A 20,285-nucleotide genomic window follows, 5' to 3' on the forward strand; every position below is an offset into this window, starting at 1 on the left:
ACTTTTAACCTTTTTATAAACCCACACTTCTACACTCACTTTGAATCATTTTATAAGAAAAACAAAGTGAAGTAGAGAGTGAAAGGAGACGGTAAACCTTGAATTCATGCTTTCAACTTTTTTGCGAATCTAACTATGTTTTAGTTGTTCTGAAGGTATTTTGTTAACTATAGTTTGAGAGTATCAAATTTTGAATACTTGTTTTTTCATAGTGTGTAAGATCATATGAGGATTCCATTTCAACTGTTTAACCTGGGAGTTAAAGGGAAGAGGGAGAGTATTCCATTTCAACTATTTCTAAAATATAATTAATATATATGTACTTTTCCATTCAAAGTTTGAGGCTTTGTTTAGTTTCTAACTTTAGGTAGAAGAGTGCAATTAAAATACCGACTTGCGTTAAGAAGCTTTGTTAAACTATGTTTACTTTTCCATTCAAAACTAGTACTAATATTTATTCCTGCATGTTTGTCTGTCACTAAACATTGTAAATATTTTGTGTCAAAAAAATCAATGTAAATATTCATTTAATATTTTATTTAAAATTTATTACTATTTTTTTTTTGGTGATGAAAATTTATTACTAATCTAAGTTCTAATAAATAAATTATCCATAATATTGATACTTCAATTAATTTCCACATTAAATATATTAAAATATGTTAATATTAGTTTCTTTTACCCTTTGTTCACCACTCAAGGATAAAATTTGATGCATGGACCCTTCCATGTGTAAATATTCACATGGGCCGTAAATGAAAATGTCTATATTGGCTTAATCAGAACGGACATAACTACTAGTATTATAAAAAATTGATAGTGTTAGTAGTTATGTCCGGTCTGATTGAGGTAACTGAAACATTTTCATTTATTGTCCATGTGAATATTTACACATGGAAGGTACATGAATCAAATTTTATCTTGAGTGGTGAAACAATGGTAAAAAAAAGCTGATATTAACATATTTATATTTGGATGTGTATTCCACTTAAGGTCTCGGGGTTGCTTCTTTCGTGAGTCAATTTGGATGGATTATTTTAGCTTCTTATTGTGTCAAGGAAATACCAAATATGTTGCTTCCAACACTCCATTGTCATGAACATTATTATCATCATCAAATATGTGACTTGTAAATTTTGTAGGTTATTCATCCTTTTTGGAAAAATAATTTTATATTTCTTGTGTACTTGATACTTAGAAGCTTAGTTAATAGTCTTGGCTATTGCAAAAGGTTTTTGATTTGGATTAGGGTTTGGTTGTCTCAGTGAAATGGATTTTGGAGGATTAAATTTGAGAACTACAAGTTGGCAACAATAGAGGAATTGGTTTCATTCACATCTTCAACAATGTTTATGTACCATTTTTAATGTTAAAATAGTTTGTTGGTTTATAGAAGAACACACACACATATGTGTATATACTTGTGACAATATATACAAGTAAGTGTAAGTGTTACTTGTGTCTTTTTGTTTTTGCGTGAAATTGTGCATGAACCTTTATATTTGCAATTGTGTTAGTGTTGAATATGTTTTTGAGGTGCTGAGTTTTTGCTACACAAAATATATTTATAGGATATGTGTTTTTGTTTACATTTTCTTTAAGTATATTGTATTAATTGTACACTGTAAATTTGAAACCTATATGTTAACAAGAATTTTGGACAACATACTCATACCCTCGGTGCACTTTCCCATTTGCACTGAAAATTTGAATAATAATAATAATACTAATCTCTTTTATTTCTCTAGGACTTGCATTTAACAGGCCCAAGTCGTGTGGCTACCTATGTCTTCTCTTGTTTTTTAAGTTGTTGAGTCTCAAAATCTAGTTCAAATTTTGATTATTTCAATTTTTACTTGACTTAGCAGGCTTAGCTATAATACTCCTTGTGATTCTATTTATAAAACAATATTTGGATCAACAAAAGTTAATATTTTTTGTTTATATTTGTGCTAAATACATCAACTTTTATTGACTTTTTTTAATTAAGTGTGTGTTGGTCTAAAATGTCATGGCTCTTGAACAACATACTCACAACCTTAGATATACAAATTTCTTTTTCATCAACCTTAGACTTTTGAGTTTGTTTCCAACAAAACTCACCGTGACTTTTGAGTTTACTTCTAGATAACTTTTTGGTACTAAATCTCATGAGTAGTACTAATGTATCGATTCAATGTAAAATTATTTGGTACGGAATTCATTTAGAAGAATTTGCACAAGAATTTGTTGTGGTTAGTTAGCACTTGTTTCTTTATTGAGAAATATTTAATGCTTAGACATTATTTAATACTAACACAATACCTTAATTAATTAATTTGATTATATACATGACTCACAGCAAATGATGATTAATTGGAACAACATTACACTACTCATTCATGATTTGAACTTTCTTCCATAAGCACTAAAACCCAACAATTTGCACCGTCAATCCATAGCCTTCTCTTTACCTTTGTTACGTGCCACCTGTTAACCTGAATAAACATAAAAGGATTGGGATGAGACATAATGTCTTCCACCTAATCCAAAGTTATAGGCAATCTTGGGGAAACCTATGGTTACTACTTGTCTACACACTGTTTTATCTTGGTTTTCGGGTGTCAAACATTGATTACGTTTGAACCTTTCAAACCGGTGATATCTTATTTTTTCTTGGGAAGGGAAAAAGTAAGCAAAACCCTTGAGAATCGAGGTCCGGGAGTTGTTTTCGCTATGGGAAGGTGTTAGGCACCCATAACGACTATAGTAACCTATAGGAACCGTCTTTAATTTCTACGCGCGTGCTTTATTTTTAAATGCTACTAGAAAATGTTATTTACACCTAAGAGTTGCTAAATGAAGAATTGGAGGGAGAAGAATGTTTTTTGGATTTTTATTTTATTTGAATTGAAGGAATTTTGTTCCTTGCCTACGTACCCGATTAAGGGATCAAATCCACCGTAGTTCTCTCTCAAAGAATGTTTTTGTTTTTGTTGGTTGATTTTAAGTTTGAAAATGGATTTTGGAAGAATAGAAAGAGGCCTCAAGGGCATGAGATTAGGAAATAGTGAGGTTGGATTAGTGAATTGCAAAAGAAGTCAAAGTTTGATTATTTTCATTGAAATTTGATTAAGAAAATGGAAAAGAAAATACAATGGGATATTGGATCCCAAGGTTTGTTTGGAAAAGATTTGAGTGAAGTTGTTCACATTTATTTGGAAAATTGGTTTTTTCTAAGTTTAAAGCCTAAACATACATCTAAACATACAATCCTAAACATACATCTAAACACGCATATTCTAGCTATATCTAAATGTGAGGTGTGTGCATGTGTCGGTGCTTGTGTCGGTGTACATCATTAGAGTCCATTGTCCTTTACATCATACCCTAGATACATTCTATGGCCTCTTTGCCAAGAAATTTAAATTGCATAAAAGTAAAAGTACAAGAAATCCTAAGTGTTTACATTCTAAATTTGGTATGAAATATAAATTGCAAGAAAGTTAAACTAGAATATGAAATGAGATGAGCTTATGGGATACATGAAACAAGAAACAAAAGGGTTAGTAGCACATGACAATATCAAGAAGTAAAATCAAGTAAAAATTACTATAACAAAAGCAAAGAAATTACCACAAAAAACATAGCAAAAATGATGCAAAATAGAGCTAAAATCCTATTACAAAATGCAAGGTTCACATGACTTATAATCCTCACATTTTAACACATTTTGAAGACATGAACTCAGATTGTAAAATGGGGATCAAAGGGATGTGATAGACCATGCATTTTAATAGTGAATTTAAGCATATTTTACATTATTTATTCACAAACGAATCTTGCAAAGCAAGCAACTAGGCACAAGACACACATTCAACAAAAGACATACTCACAGTAGCAAAAATCCTCACAACATCACATATCATGAATTACTAGCATCTATCAAGAAATGGAATTGAAACTAGGCAAGAAAACCACAAGTTTTTAACATAAAATCTTACAATTAAAGCAAGAAAAATCCACACTATTTTTTATCAATTTTAAAATTGTAAAAACACTGCAAAAATACCAAAAATGTACTTAGAAACGTATAGAAAAAAGATTAGGACATTAACATGAAAATTGAGCAACATAGGGGTATACCTGGCAAGAAGCAAGGTGCAAATAGCAAAAATACAGCCAGGAATAAGAACCAAGCCCAGGCCCAAAATCAGGAACGTGAAGCTTCCTTCTTCCTTGTTGCTTCATTCAGCTTTTGTTCATTCTTTCCCAATTCACAATCGCAAATTTCCTTTTCCTTTCTTCATTCTTTTCAATTGTGAGAAGCAACATCACGTTCCTCTCTTTCATCATCCGACATGGTGCCTCACTTGTTCAATCCTTGATGCTCAGTTGAAAAATGAAAACGAAGAAAATGAAGAGTAATGAAGAAACGGGTTTTGCGGCAAAGATTCGAAGAAATGAGGGTTTGTGAAGTGAAATTAGGGTGACGTTGTTGGTGGGGAAAGGACTGAGACGGTGATGCGGTGACTCGCCGGCGGCGATCTCTTCGACGAAACCGTTATCGCAGTGAGGACAAACGATGAGGATGTGATCTGATAGGTTGATGAAGCGTGTGCAGCTGTAGCACCAGTACGACGGCGTTTCGGGTGAGGATTCAGAATTCATCACGTTCTTGTTTGAGTTCTCTTGCTGCTGCGATTCTGATCTTCAGTTCAGTCTTAGTTCAGTCTTGGTTCAGAAAATCATCCCCAATTCGTTCTACAAAGAGCTTCTCGTGATCAAAATCGTGGATTTGCCGCGTGACTCTTAGTGTTCGAGATTCACCAACTGAATCGCCATGATTTAGGAGCGGAATTGAGCAATGTCGATTGATTAAGATTCAGATTGCTTGAGGAATTGATTGAATGAAAGTGCGAAACAAATGGGATCGAAGAAATTGGGAGAATTGCGGTTTTGGTGAGGATGATTGTTGGAGGTGGTGAAATGGAGGTTAGTTATGGTGGATTATGGAGTTTTTTGTGGTGGTTAAAGGTTGAAGGTGGTGGAGATGTGGTGGTTATGGAGGTTGTAGTGATGAATATGGTGGAGGAAAAGTTAGTTAGGGTGGTTTGGGTGGTGGTTGGAAGTTTGTTAGGGTGGTGGAAGGTTGTTAGAAGCGAGGGAAAATTTAGAGAGAATAAATATGAATTTTGTGATTTTTTTGTGGAGTTTTTGTGAAAAAAAATGATTAGTGAACCTTGACCATGACTTTGACCTATTTATAGGTGATGTGGGAATTCTTGGACCAATGGGAGTGGGACATGTGGCACTTGATTTGTAACAAACCTTGACTTTGACTTAAAAAGGGATTAAAATGCAAATAACAAAAGTACGAGGACCGAAATGAAAATTAAAACTAAAATTGAGTTGAAAAAGTAAATTGAAAATTAACGTAAAGCGAGACGATTAAAAACGACAAAGCAGACTAAAACGAATCAGAAATGTTATGTGAAATGACCAAAATGCCCCTAGGGGCTTAAAACGACTAAAAATGACTCAGATGAAATTTTAAAATGGATTTTTAACAGGAAATTAAAGCAAGAACTTATACAAGACTCAGAGACAATTTTTTAGAATTTAAACAGGGCTTTAACACATGAAAAGACTAAAATGCCCCTAGGGGCAAAACTGACTCAAAATGACTTCAAATGCAATTTTTAAAATGGATTTTGACATAGAATTGAAATGAAGACTTATTCAAACTATTTGAAAGGACTCAAACAAATTTTTAAAGACTGAAAGAGATTTTAACATAGGAAATGACTAAAATGCCCCTAGGGGCTAAACTGACTAAAAAATGACCCAACTGATATTTTTTTGAAATGAATTTTGACATGAGATTGAAACAAGAACCTATACGAACCAATTTAAAAGACTCAAACAATTTTCAAAGATTAAAATGAGTTGAATGCAGGAAATGACTAAAATACCCTTTTATGTGACTTTTGCAAATAACATTGAAATAAAATGCAGAGAAAGATGCAATTGATCAGAGACATATCAAATGATTTATAATGCAAGAAAAGAAGAATTGAACAAGTATTTTTAGGTCCAAAATTAGGGTATAACACACACAACCCATTAAGGTTGATTATACATGTGTGTATGCTCTACATGCCTGAACGATCATATGATACTAAGATCATTATCTGAACTTTCTACATAAACTTGTACCTGAGGCATCAGCATGTCATATTCATAGCATAAGCATAATGATAGCATGTCATGATCCATAAATTGTTCATATTGAGTTAGAGAGTTAGCGTGTAACAAACATAGATTATCTGCGTTCGTTTCAAGGAATGAATACGGGTGGAGTAACCTCGAAAACATCCCCATGTCATGAACGTGAAAATTCCTATGAAAGGCTAATCACGGGACTCCTCTTATCGTCATGTGGGCCTAACTTGCAGAGTGTATCTCGTCCCCCTAATGTGAACCTCTTGTATCCCCCTAGCGTGGATAACAAAAGACACGACTTATCATATTTTACATAAGCTTATCTTGCATAGGAGGCATTATAACCTCAACTTAATTATTGATTAGTTACCACGAGCCCGTAGCCTACCCGTATTGCGGTAAATAACCACATAATTATTCTTGTTCCTACATAAACCTAATATGCTTAGGATGACAAAATGGCATGACTATTCTCAACTATCTAAGTTGAGGATCTATAAGGTACCCCTTGCGTAAGAATTAGGTCTAACCCAACATGACATTTACATAATTATACTCTCATGTGCCATACTTTGCTTAATAATGTTAATGTTTCCTCATTACTTTTCTTTTCAAGAAAGCTTCAATAAATAGAATATAGGTCCTTGGTATCGAGGAGTTCATGTTTCAGAAAATACTGCAAAAATTGGGCCTCAAAAGGCCACTATTGACCTACAGAACGAGTCGATAACACATGTTATGTTGTCAAACTCCCTCTAAGCGAGTTCATAGTGAGTTAGCCCAGTGGTCTCTGGAGTTTTCTCACTTTGGCTAGTCTTAGCTCGCCATGGCGAGTTATGACAGTCCAGGACCTGTAAAAATAGTGTTTTTAGCTCAAAATCCTCAAATCCAAGTTCCCTAATGCATATATCTTACCTCTAGGAGTCATAAAAACACTGAAAATCATTAGTATGGCAAGTATTAACATGATTTAGCAAGCATGGCATAAAAAGGGCATTAATCTCCTAGTTAGTAAAACCTAGAATTTCATGTTTTCTCACATAACAATTCACATAATCTCAAGGATGGAAACTAACTAAGGAACTCACCTAAGAATTTCTGAAATCTAGCACAACTTCAAGCCTTGAGTTCCCACTTGCAAACCAAACCTTAGCTTCTAATATTATCTTGAAGAAAAAGGAATGGAAACTAAGCTTATGCCTTGCTATAAATCTCTTCTAGGAGCAAAATAGAGCCATCAAATAGCATGAATCATGAAGGGAAGAAGTTTGAAAGGATTAGTGAAGAAAGGGAGGGAGTGAGTGGCGATTTCTAGAGAGAAGGGAGAGCAAAATTCCAAAAATTTAACCTAGAGAGAGAAAGAGCATGTGTAAATGAAAGATTTTGGGACCTAAAACATATAAATACCCATTGTGGGCAAGTTACTAAAATATCCTTCATCTAAAACGCACATAACCTGAGTTACCAGATAAAACATCATAAAACTGGTAAGTGGGATATTACATAGTAAGAATTTAAAACAGAATCTATAAAATAGATAATGACATATATGTCATACTACTACCCACTAAAATTACTATAGTAAGCATTTAAAACAGAATCTATATATGCTTTACATATATATGATGTCATGTCACTCAACAAATGGTTACACATGTGTGCGCGCACACACACAGATATATATATATATATATATATATATATATATATATATATATCATTTTTAATATGGTATTTAAAAATTATAATTGATAAAATATTATACTAAAAAGTTAAAAGATTTTATGCTATTGTAAGCTATGCAATTTTTTATCAAACAAATTAAATTTTTAATGAAATTAATAATTTGTTATGTCACTCTTTCTTTTATCTAAATTATAGTTATTACTTTGCTAAGATGTCTTTAAATGTCTTTAAAAAAAATATCTTTAATTGCGTTATATACTATATAGTGAGACCTAGCTCACTTTCCTTCTAATAGAGATTCACTTTACATCATTTGCAGTACCAATGATTTAGACATCCTCTTTATTCAACCCGCTCCAGATCGGTGGTGGCCATCGGAATCGCAAGATCGTACAACCTTGGGTGTTAGATCGCGATTTTAACAACCTTGGTCCGGATACCATGCAGTGTGGGAAGCAGGAGCAGTATGAGAGTTGGTAAGCATATCATTCAGAGGAGGTGTGGGAAGCAATGCAGGCTGTGGAGCATAAGCAGGTTAAGCATGAGCACGAACACCATAATGTGGTCGAGGCCACTGAGAAGGGAAATTTTAAGGTGCAATAAACTGAGAGCCTCCAATAGGCTGATAAGGATTGAAATTTTTTTGCAATCCAGCAGAGGCTTGAAAATCATGAGGTATAGCAGATTGAAATTGTTGATTGAACCTATGGTGACAATATGATGCAAGGTGCCCAAACTTAAACCACACCTCACATTGAACATTACCAAAACGTCCTCTTCCTCGACCACTTCGGCCACAACGATTTCCACGGTCATAATTAAAATAACCAGACCCTGAAGGATTAGGTTCAGAAGGAGGAGGCATAGTTTGAGATGCAGACATGTCACTAATAGGAGGTGCAGAAGTGGGATTAATCGACACATAATCATTGCTTGCAGCCTTCTTGAACTTCTGAAGACACATCTCATGAGCCAGAAAACATCTCTTACAAATATCATGCTTATGACTGCTGATGTGTGTGTTGTCTGTTTTTATTTTAGTTACTGTTGTACAGTTTTTTATTAATTAATTGTGTTGTATGTCTTGTTTATTTCCTGCAACTGTTGTTCAAGTAACACCATTACTAATAAATTATATTTCCTTTGCAGTTCTTTCCCAAGAAGTCAGGAACAACACCGAAGAGAAATTTGATTGTATTCACTTCACCAACTGGAGAGGAGATCTCTACCAGGAGGGATCTGGTAGAGTATCTGAAAACCAAGGGTGGCCCAAATATAAATAAATTTGATTGGGGAACTGGTGCTTCAGTGAAGTCATCAGCTTCAAATAAAGAAGAGAAGAAGGGTGATGAGGATGTTGTTGCTAATGTTGTTGATGACAAAGAAGTTGAGGGGTCTGAAGTTCAAAATAAGGATTAAGACAATCCGGCAGAAAAAGCTAATAGCAAAATACAAACAGAGAAATTTTTTTGGAATATGTGCAGAAAATTTATTGTCTTCTAGAGAGTTTTGATTAAATACCGGTGAGATATAGGGGTATATTAGTTTCTTAACATGATTTAGCAAGCATAGCATAAAAAGGGCATTAATCTCATAGTTAGTAAAACCTAGAATTTCATGTTTTCTCACATAACAATTCACATAATCTCAAGGATGGAAACTAACTAAGGAACTCTAGCACAACTTCAAGCCTTGAGTTCCAACTTGCAAACCAAACCTTAGCTTCTAATATTGTCTTGAAGAAAAAGGAATGGAAACTAAGCTTATGCCTTGCTATAAATCTCTTCTAGGAGAAAAATAGAGCCATCAAATAGCATGAATCATGAAGGGAAGAAGTTTGAAAGGATTGGTGAAGAAAGGGAGGGAGTGAGTGGCGATTTCTAGAGAGAAGGGAGAGCAAAATTCCAAAAATTTAACCTAGAGAGAGAAATAGCATGTGTAAATGAAAGATTTTAGGACCTAAAACATATAAATACCCATTGTGGGCAAGTTACTAAAATATCCTTCATCTAAAACGCACATAACCTGAGTTACCAGATAAAACATCATAAAACTGGTAAGTGGGATATTACATAGTAAGAATTTAAAACAGAATCTATAATATAGATAATGACATATATGTCATACTACTACCCACTAAAATTACTATAGTAAGCATTTAAAACAGAATCTATATATGCTTTACATATATATGATGTCATGTCACTCAAATGGTTACACATGTGCGCACGCACGCACGCGCGCGCGCTCACACACACACACAAATATATATATATCATTTTTAATATGGTATTTAAAAATTATAATTGATAAAATATTATACTAAAAAGTTAAAAGATTTTATGCTAGAGAATATTTGTAAGGTATGCAATTTGTATAGTAAGCATTTAAAACAGAATCTATATATGTTTTACATATATATGATGTCATGTCACTCAAATGGTTACGCATGTGCGCACGCACGCACGCGCGCGCGCACACACACACAGATATATATATATATATATATATATATATATATATATATATATATATATATATATATATATATATATCATTTTTAATATGGTATTTAAAAATTATAAAGGTATGCACCTTTTTATCAAACAAATTAATTTTTTAATGAAATTAATAATTTGTTAAGTCACTCTTTCTTTTATCTAAATTATAGTTATTACTTTACTAAGATGTCTTTAATTGTCTTTAAAAATAAAATAAAATAAAATAAAATCTTTAACTGCGTTATATACTATATGGTGAGACCTAGCTCGCTTTCTTCTAATAGAGATTCACTTTACATCATTTGCAGTACCAATGATTTAGACATCCTCTTTATTCTCTCCACCCATTTGCAGTACCAATTCACATGTGGAGCATCTTAATTATTTTTTATATTTTAATTTTAGTTTTATGATTGCTAGTAGTAGTTACTGCCTCTGAAATTTCATTTTCCTTAGTTTATCTTTGAATGGGTGGATTAATAAAATAGTCTAAAATTCAATGCAGCGTTATTCTGACCAATTGTGTGGAAGTGTTAAACTACTATCAATTATGTGGATTAATTAATTATAATAGTATATTATTCAACCAAGGAAAAGACTACTGAAATTCTATTAGTGATGTCCAACCATCATATATATATATATATATATATGTACCTATTAAATGGAATAAATCAAAAGGAATTCTAGTAAATACAAATTCCATTCAAGAAAGATGAGAAGCCTTTGAACTTTAAAGAGGTTCTATATATATATTAGTGATGTCCAATCATCATATATTCCACCTATATAAATACCTACTAAAAGGAATAAATCAAAAGGAATTCTAGTCAATACAAATTCCATTCAAGAAAGATGAGAAGCCTTTGAACTTTAAAGAGGTTCTATATATTAGTTATGTTCAACCATCATATATTCCACCTATACCTACTAAAATGACGATTCACTTTTGTTTCATTGTACATGTAAAGCTTTTTCTAATAAAATGTATTATAAGTCAGTCACCAAGAATTTAATTTATTTCTTTCAAAAAAAAAAGAATTTAATTTATTTTTCAATTTTAAAAAATTTACTTTTTATATACCCAATTTATTTTTTTGAGGGAGTATATACACGTTAAGAAATTACGTAATTGCTTATGTTTAAGTATAATTGTTTTTTAAAAATGATAATTATTACTTGTTTCGCTCTTGAATAAAAATATTTTCATAAGAATATTTAAACGGTAATGGTCTACACACGTGCGCACGCACGCTTGCATATATATATATACACACACACACACACACACATATATATATATATACACATATACACACACACACACACACACACATATATATATATATATATATATATATATATATATAACTTTTATTATGGTATTTAAAAATTATAGTTGATAAAATATTATACTAAAAAGTTGTTAAAACATTTTATGCTAGAGAAAATTTGTAACGTATGCAACTTTTTATCAAACAAATTAAATTTTTAATGAAATTAATAATTTGTTATGTCACTCTTTCTTTTATTTAAATTATAGTTATTACTTTAATAAGATATCTTTAACTCACTTTAAAAATAAAATAAATAAAACCAATGAAAAGTGTTACAACTAGTACTATTAATTATCTATTATATTACATATAATCAAGGCATAGTTGGCTACCAGCATCCCATCATTCCACTGCTGAAGCTCAGAATCAGATAAAAACTTTTGGCCAGTCGGGCCCTTATTTTGTTTCCTTTTTTCGCGACTGGGTCGTGTCCACATTATCTGATTCAAATCTACCGCCTCAAGTTCTTCAAATTGTTTGTGGTCAAAATGACGTGTATGGTAATGTAAAGCACTCATACAACAAATTGGGGCCAAAAGCAGCGTGTACATTTTTTGAACCGCTAAAATAGGACGATGAATATCAAATTGGTACGGCTTCCATTCTATCATCTGATGTGAACGAATAAAAATTAAACTATGTACAGTAACTAGCTTTGAAATTCTATTGGTAAAGAAAACAATGAAATTGACTTACATTATCATCATTGTCACCAAGAGTGTCTAATAATTCTTGTACTTTGTTTTGGTACTTGGGTGTGTGGTTGTGTGAAATATTGCTTACCGCCGCCTCCACAACTTGAAGCAACAAAGGTTGTTGCTCCTTCAAGTTGAAATTGATTTTAATGGCTGTTCGTAATCTTGGAATGCAGATAAGAAAAAACTCTTGCAAAAAGTAAAATTTCATTAAACTTAAACTACAGTTGCGTATGGCAAAACTGGTTCAACGTTTTCTACAATTTAATTATTAAAGAAAAAAGAACTAGTCAACTTACAAATATAACCCAAAGGTTGCCATTGATTACACTTTTTTTGTTACCAACCTCCTTTTATTTGTGAATACCTTCGTACAGGTATGCAAGAAGAGTCGCACCCCATGCATAGTTATCAACGTCCTCTAGTTTTTCAACAAATTGCACATAGTCTCACTTTATAGTGCTCTCGTCACCAGTAGGGATCACAAAGCAAGCAATTAACACCATTAGAGCTGCCTTCAACCTAGTATCAGGGTCAAGATTTGTGTCTCCAGCCAGGTCCTTCAGCCCCTTAATGCCAGGATTTTTTTTTCGTCGATGCCGAAGACACGTTTGAACGCCCCCTTTTCTTTGGGAGCGTTCATAATTGGTATGCCCCGAATGGGCAAACCAGTGATATATAAAATGTCTTCTAACGTAACAACAAACTTATGGCAGTTGATTTCGAAAAGGTTTTTCATGTGATCAAAGTAACTTAACAGTAGCTTCACTAATTCAACTAGTATGTTTGATTTTACAACTGGAATTATGTCAAAAAGACAAAAAAAATTATCCTTGACATCCTCTATGATGTCTTGAAAAAATTTGTTCAACTCAAAGATGGTTGGTAGTTTGTTACAACCTCTGGTCGACATTGCTTTATAAATTGATCTGAAATCATGAAAAAGCAAGGAAAATCATGAAATATGTTATTTCTCATGTTTCAACTCAAGCAAATGTATCACACATAATCACTTCTACTCATTCTTACAAGTGCCTAAGATAGTTCTACAAAATCTAGCAAAACAAAAAGGGGTTATTCCCAGATTTATACAAATCATGAATCAAAAACCACAACATGCAATATTATAGTAGAAGTTTCAAACACAAAAAATGGGATATTCCAAAAATCCTGTATTTTCTCCCTGCAATATTCAAGTTATTCTTATTTTCCTATTGCATCGAAAACTAAAAAGGGCAAAACATATAAATTAGGGTTATACAAAAGCATTGATTCAATAAGAGTAAACTAAGACAAAGAAAAAAATAATTAGAGGGTACCTGGAAGAATCAATGAGAAGTCCTCGGAGAAGAGGGAGGAATTAGAATAAGAACGAAGAGAATCGGAAAATGTCGTCAGTTTGAGAAGACCTATGAAGTTTGCGAAGAAGAAAGAAGAACTTCGAGTGAACGTGTTTTAGGTGATTGAGCTACTACTTTTTGAACAAAAATACTCACAAAAACTTTCATTCAGTTTAATCTCACGAATTTTTTTAAATTTAGGATGTTAAGATACGTTAACAAATTTTTTTATGTAAAATACTTGAAGAAAATATATAATATATACCCCAATGGGTATATAGACTAAACTTGAATTTACACATAACCTCCTAGCGTGATAGTTTATATTATTATTATGAGTATCCTCGGCCGTATCGTTTCTTAAATTTTTTTATTTTCCCGTATCGACGTATCAGTGCCGCATCAGCCTATCAAGTATCCCGACTTCATTGGTAACGAACTTTAGAAGAACTTGTCCACAACTATGAGTCAGAAAAATGTAGTAAACCCGCTGGGATACTTTTTCATAGTTTGTATTTTGAGTTTTAATATGTAATTTAAATTTATTTATTTTTATTAAAAGTATCGCGGCTGTATCGTTTCTTAAATTTTAAAATTTTCCCATATCGACGTATCAATGCCGTATCAGCCTTTCAGGTATCCTGGCTTCATTGGTAACGAACTTTAGGAGAACTTGTCCACAACTATGAGTTAGAAAAATGTTAAAATTAAGTCAGTAAATACCTACGATAAAAAATGTGTTAATCCCAATTATAGAGTATATACCCGGAGGGGTGTATATATACACGCTGGGATATATAGTAAACCTGAAGGGGTATATCTTTGTTCTATGTCTGTTTGCTCTAGGTTTTGCGCATATTTTTTTGCTTTTGAGTTTTAGTCCATAGTTTGTATTTTGAGTTTTAATATTTAGTTTAAATTTATTTTTTTAATTAAATTTATCCCGGCTGTATCGTGTCTTAAATTTTAAAATTTTCCCATATCGACGTATCAATACAGTATCAGCCTATTAGGTATCCGGACTTCATTGGTAACGAACTTTAGGAGAACTTCTCTAAAAAAAAAAAAACTTTAGGAGAATTTGTCCACAACTAAGAATTAGAAAAATGTTAAACTTATTTCTTTTTAATTAAAAGTATCCCGGCCGTATCGTTTCTGAAATTATTTTATTTTCCCGTATCGACGTATCAATGCCGTATCAGCCTATCAGGTATTCGGGCTTCATTGGTAACGAACTTTAGGAGAACTTGTCCACAACTATGAGTTAGAAAAATGTTAATTTTTTTTTTAAAATTAAGTCAGTAAATACCTACGATAAAAAATGTATTAATCCCAATTATTGAGTATATACCCGGAGTAGTGTATATACCCGCTGGGATATATGGGAAACCCGAAGGGGTATATCTTTGTTCTATGTCTGTTTGGTCCAGGTTTTGCGCATATTTTTTTGTTTTTGAGTTTTAGTCCATAGTTTGTATTTTGAGTTTTAATATTTAGTTTAAATTTATTTTTTTATTAAAAGTATCCCGGCTGTATCGTTTCTTAAATTTTAAATTTTCCCGTATCGACGTATCAATGACGTATCACGCTATCAGGTATCCGGACTTTATTGGTAACGAACTTTAGGAGAACTTGTCCACAACTAAGAATTAGAAAATTTTTAAAATTATTTCTTTTTAATTAAAAGTATTTTTTTATTAAAAGTATCTCGGCCGTATCCTTTCTTAATTTTTTTTTATTTTCTCGTATCGACGTATCAGTGCCGCATCTTGTAGGTAAATATTCAATTTACTTTGAAATTTTAGTGATCACTAAATATTTTACCTTATGACCCTTACAATTATGGCACTAGTCTGTACGTACTATCAAAAGGACTGTAAATTAAAATGAGTGAATACCCAAATTCGTCTCTGAATTTGCACGAATCGGCCAAAAACGTCCCCCAATTATTCGAAATGCACGCTTTGTCCCTAAATTTAACAAACGTCAATCAAATTAGTCCTTTCGTCCAACTGCTTCGTTAGTGGTGCTGAGTTGTCTTCCTGCATGGCTTGTTGTCTTGTACACATGTCTACAAGGAAGCCACGTGTACAAGGACCAATTTGATTGAAACGCACAAAATTTCAATTGTACTTTTGAATTCAATTTTTCCTGCTTTTCCAAATTTACCCTTGTAATACCTATACCTTTTCATGATCAAATTTCAGCCAGAACATCAAAAACATCCCTGACCGTTCTCCTTCCCGCCTAACCCTTCATCATCTTCATCAGCATCATCTCCAGCAAGGAACGTTGCAAAAGAATCAATTTTGATAGAAGATTTCGTCATTTCATAAGGTAACACCGTTCCTGTTCGTTTTCCATTCAGTCATGTTTGTTCTCGTTCGTTTTCGCCCTTTTGTGTCCGTTTTTGTGATTTTCGTTTTGAGCTTTTAGGCATTCATTTTCAATTTTAAAGTTCATTAGATGCTTTGCTTTGATGTTCGTTTTTGTTTACTTTGACTGCGTGTTTTAGATTACTGATATTAGGGTTTTGTGTTGAAGACATAAAACATAAAAATTGCATGTTTTAATGTTTGGTTACTAAAAATTATGAACATTAGAGTAGTTATGAACAAGATTAGTGGTTGATTAAAATAATTTATAAAAAGGGTTATTTTGTATTGATGATTTGCATTTTTATGTTCTTTTGATTGTGAATATGACTGATGCATTGCAAAATATGTAGGATGGAAGACAATATCACGTTAATCCTACATCATGGTGGTTGTTTAGAGCGAGATGAGTATAGGAGGCTAAATTATGTTCGTGGTGAAATTTGTGTGTGGGAAAAAAATGGCGGTTGATGTGCTTTCTTTGTGGGACATTGAGAAGGTGGTGAAGTGTTGCAGAGGCTACTTCAAAGTATCTAAGATGTGGTACTTCAAGCAGTTCAAAGGTGTTGAAGATGATCTTAATATATGCTTGAATCCATTGACAACAGATAAGCATTTTTTGGATATGGTGAAAGTTGCAAGGGCTAATGGGAATGAAGTGGAAATTTATGCACAACATGTGGTGGATACAAGTGAGGTTGAAATTGTACCATCATCAAATGAAGAAAGGGAAGAGCTTGTGAGAGTAATGGAAGAATCTCTGAGAAGTATGCAAACTCAAGCTGAACCATGCAATGTTATGGAGGTTGACATACTTACTGCTGAAGAAAGAAGTGTTGTAGAAAGCTTGGTTGCTAATGTGAAAAACAGGGTTAGTGATGAAGAGAACCATGTTGGTGATGAAGAGGACAATGTTGGTGATGAAGATATTGTTGGTGCTACTCAAGCTACTCAAGAAACTCAGCCTCAAGAAACAGTGACACAACAAGAAACTCAGACTTAAGCAAATGTCACCAAAAAAGGGGCTTCAAATTCAAGGGCAAAAAAAGGAGCACAAAAAGGGAAAGAAAAACAAATTGTAGCACCAAAAAAGAAAAGGCCAGTAAGACAATTTAGAGGGACTGGGGTCACAATTAATGATGATCCCTAAATGATGTTTAAATCTTCTAGTGATGACAGTGATTTTGAAGAGGCAGATTATGTGACTGGGCACATAGACTCTTTCTATTACGAAGGTAATGCTAGCCATGCCAACATTCAAATGTCAGAGCCTAATGAAATATTCAGTGATAATGACAATTATGTTTTTGAAGAGCTAAGGAGTCCAATAAGCACTGATGATGAGAATGAAGGAAATAGGAACATTGCTTATCCTCAATTTAATGAAAATGCTAAATTTGGTGAGGTAAGTTTGAAACTTGGAATGGAGTTTACTACCCTCAAAAAGTTTAAGGATGTTGTCAAGGATTATACCATTCATAAGGGAAAGGGAATTGACTGGGTGAAGAATGATAAAACAAGGGCAAGGGCTGTTTGCAAGCATGATACATGTGATTAGGTAATATATTGTGCAAGGAATGAAAAGAGGAAATGTTTTCAGATCAAAACATTTGTGAGTAAACATGATTGCCCTACATATTTCAAGAATAAACATGCTAATAGAAAATGGGTGGTTAAGATGCTTGAGAAAGTCTTAAGGTTTGATCCTAAAATAAAGCATGGTCAAATATTTGATTTGTTCAAGAAGGATTATAAGGTGACTCTGGATGACAACTTAATTTTTAAGGCAACCCCAGATTAACTGTGATGATGAATACTGCACCAATGCCAGAGTCCCCACCTCAGTTCAAAAGATTCTATGTTTGTCTGGAGGCATGTAAACTAGGGTTTAAGGCAGGGTGTAGACCATTGATTGAGTTAGATGGATGCTTTCTTAAGGGGTATTATGGAGGGCAACTTTTGTCTGCTGTGGGACAAGATGTAAATAATCAGATTTCTGTGATTGATTATGCCATTGTGGATGTGAAGAATAAAGATAACTGGAAATGGTTTTTGGAATTACTACATAATGATCTGGGAAATTATGAGCAAAATGGATGGAACTTCATCTCAGACATGCAAAAGGTATGAATAACCATCTTACTCTTTTTATCATTCAAGTTATGTCCATTTTTTGCATGCATACTGATGTATAGTAATAGCTGGAAATGTTATAGGTTTAGAGTAATCTCAGGGACTGTTTTGATAGTAAGTAATATAATTTAGGGACTGTTTTGATAGTAAGTAATATAATTAAGGGATATAATTTAGTGATATAATTCATTGATGGATAGTGATATAATACAGTGATATAATTTAGGAACTGTTTTGTAATTTTGAACATTGGCCGGGTTTGATTCCAGTCATGCAGGAAGTGATGCCAGGGGTGTCACATAGATATTGTGTGATGCATCTCTGGAGGAACTTCACAAAACAATGGAAGGATAAGGAATTAAGAGGAGTGGTATGGGAGTGTGCAAGGGCAACAACTCCCACTCAATTCAACCGCATTATGGAGAGGGTAAAGATGCTTAATGAGAAGGCATGGGAGTATCTTAATAAATGGCCAAAGGAAGCATGGACTAAAGCATATTTTCGTGAAAATTGCAAGGCAGATAACATAGTGAACAATGCTTGTGAGGTTTTCAATGCAAAGATCTTGCACTATAGAGGGAAACCAATACTCACTTTTGTTGAGGAATTTAGGTGTTATTTAATGAGAAAAATGAGTCAAAACAAGATGAAACTTGATGGGAGAGTTGGACCACTATGTCCTTGGCAGCAAAGCAGGCTAGAGAAAGAGAAAAATTCTAGTCACAATTGGACACCACTGTGGAGTGGTGATACTCCAATGCAAAGGTATCAGATAGAAAATAGCTACAAGAAGGTGGATGTTGATCTATTTAAGCAAACTTGCACTTGCAGATTTTGGCAGTTAACAAGTAAATTTTTCATTTTTAGACTTATTTTGTTGGTTTATATTTGATATACTTAGAATTTTGTAAATGTTGTAAATGTTGGAATGTTGTATTTTACATTGGCTGTATTGTTGATTGTATTTTCCTTACCAATTTTTCATCTGACAGTTTTTCTCAAAGAAAATCAAACGAATTGGCAATGTCAAGGACATTCATGTAGTAGTCTTGTATAGTCTCATCCTCTTGCATTCTCAGACATTCAAACTTGGTCGTCAGGATTTGAATCCTTGAGCTCTTTACCTAGGAGGTACCTTCATGAGCTGTCTTCAGGATGTCCCAAGCATCTTTGGCAACATCACATTTTTTGATGAGTCTGAACATATTTTTGTCCACTCCATTGAAAAGGGCATTTAAGGCCTTAGAGTTTGCAAGAGACAGTTCATCTTCAGGCAAGGTCCACTCATCTGCTAGCTTCAAAACCGTGGTTTTGTTGCCATCTTTGTCAAGAACAACTGGATGTTCCCAACCTTTCATCACAGCCTTCCAAGTCTTGCTATCAATAGACTTGAGATAAGCACTCATACGTGACTTCCAGTAGTCATAATTTGTTCCGTCCAGTAACGGTGGTCTGTTAACAAAACCTCCTTATTTCTCCATATTGCCAGAATAGATCTCGTCTGGATCTCACCTAATAACAGGCATGGAGCCTGCTCTGATGCCAATTGAAATTCTTGCACGTTAGACTTAAGATGTTCTAAGCAATGTTCCAACACAAAACACAGTAAACAGATGTTGTATACGATGTTTAGAACATTAAGCTAACAAACATAAACATAATAAAACAAAATAACAGACAGGAAAGAAAAGAGGCACAGAGAAATTGTTAACCCAGTTCGGTGCAACGTCACCTACTCTGGGGGCACCAAGCCAGGAAGGAAATCCACTAGTGCAGTCCGTATTCAAAAGCTCTCAGCAAACCACATTTGCACTTATGACCTTGGACCTACCCCAACAAGATTTCAACCTAGGAACTCCTAGATCTGAGATCCCATCTCACTCCCTTCCAACTGATCACAAACCCCTGTGATTCTTAAATTACAGACTCAATTTAAAATGAAGTTACCTTCAAACATTAACAACATGCAACCTTGCTTAAAAGCTTAGATGCAGTTCACAGTCTACCTAACTCC

The 20,285-nt window shown here is 33.5% G+C and overlaps 1 long non-coding RNA gene and 2 pseudogenes across 1 annotated transcript; 1 reads left to right on the plus strand and 2 right to left on the minus strand.

The window, feature by feature from the left end:
- Positions 1 to 2,265: 2,265 nt before the first annotated feature.
- Positions 2,266 to 7,761, minus strand: LOC146918210 (uncharacterized). Its single transcript, XR_015016058.1, has 2 exons — positions 7,293 to 7,761; positions 2,266 to 2,477 (listed from the first exon to the last, which is right to left on the minus strand). It is a non-coding gene; the product is annotated as an uncharacterized LOC146918210 (long non-coding RNA).
- A 4,254-nt stretch (positions 7,762 to 12,015) lies between these two features.
- On the minus strand, positions 12,016 to 13,336 carry LOC146918211 (protein MAINTENANCE OF MERISTEMS-like; annotated as a pseudogene).
- A 3,952-nt stretch (positions 13,337 to 17,288) lies between these two features.
- On the plus strand, positions 17,289 to 19,386 carry LOC146918212 (uncharacterized; annotated as a pseudogene).
- Positions 19,387 to 20,285: the final 899 nt, after the last annotated feature.

This window comes from Medicago sativa, chromosome 6 (genome assembly GCF_051527215.1).
Source record: "Medicago sativa cultivar Bolivia chromosome 6, Bolivia_mono, whole genome shotgun sequence".
Taxonomy (NCBI): domain Eukaryota; kingdom Viridiplantae; phylum Streptophyta; class Magnoliopsida; order Fabales; family Fabaceae; genus Medicago; species Medicago sativa.